At 40.4% G+C, this 889-nt stretch overlaps 1 pseudogene; it reads right to left on the reverse strand.

Annotated features, from left to right (window-relative positions):
• Positions 1–336: 336 nt before the first annotated feature.
• LOC113457639 lies at positions 337–435 on the reverse strand (annotated as a pseudogene).
• Between the last annotated feature and the right edge of the window lie 454 nt (positions 436–889).

Below are 889 nucleotides of genomic sequence, written 5' to 3' on the forward strand. Positions count from 1 at the left end.
AGCAGATTAAAATGTTGTGAAATGTTGTGCAACTTAATGAAACACAGCTCTGGGCAGGCTGAGCTGTCTACTAATCAGTTCCTTCTTCCCGCCTTGTGCATAGATCACTAGTGTGTAACTGAGGATACACAGGGCAGGTAGGGGAAAGTGGTTATGTTTCAGGAAGAGGTTTTTTTTTTAAATTTTTCAAATGTTTCTCTATTAAGATAGAGGGAAGACAAAAACCCAGTTAAGCCACTTAGAATGATTCTTACTAAGGTAGCAGAGAAAATAGCGTGTTTCTGTTATTTTTTAATATAAATTGGAACTTTCATAGAATTCTTCAAAATTTTTATAAAAAATATGGAACATTTTATGAATTTGCATGTCATCCTTGCCCAGGGGCCATCTTTGTATCGTTCCAGTTTACTTTATGTGCTGCCCGAGCGCAAACACACACACACACACACACACACACACACACACACACGCACTCACTGCTCCACATTTTGTTTATCCAGTCTCTACCGCTGACATCTAGTTTGTTTCCTCCTTTGTCTGCTGTGAACACCACCGTGAGCACTGATGTGCTGGTGAGTTCTGAGCCCCTCTTTTCAGTTCTTCCAGCACATACAGAAGAGTAGAGATGCCAGGTCATAAGTGAATTCTGCTTGGCTTCATGAAGAGTTGGCTGACCGTTTTCCACTGTGACTGCATCATCTTACACCCCTACTAGTAACGCACTGGAGTCTCAGTTTGTCAACATCCTTACAAATGCTTGTTAGTTTTGGTTTGTTTGTTTTACAGAGGTCGCTCTAATGGGGTGTGGAGTGGTATTGAATTGTTGCTCTCTTATAGCTAGTGACATCAAACAACTTTTTCTGTGCGTGTTAACTATTTCTTTTCTTTT

The sequence above is a fragment of the Microtus ochrogaster genome, linkage group LG3, assembly GCF_000317375.1.
Source record: "Microtus ochrogaster isolate Prairie Vole_2 linkage group LG3, MicOch1.0, whole genome shotgun sequence".
NCBI classification, from domain to species: domain Eukaryota; kingdom Metazoa; phylum Chordata; class Mammalia; order Rodentia; family Cricetidae; genus Microtus; species Microtus ochrogaster.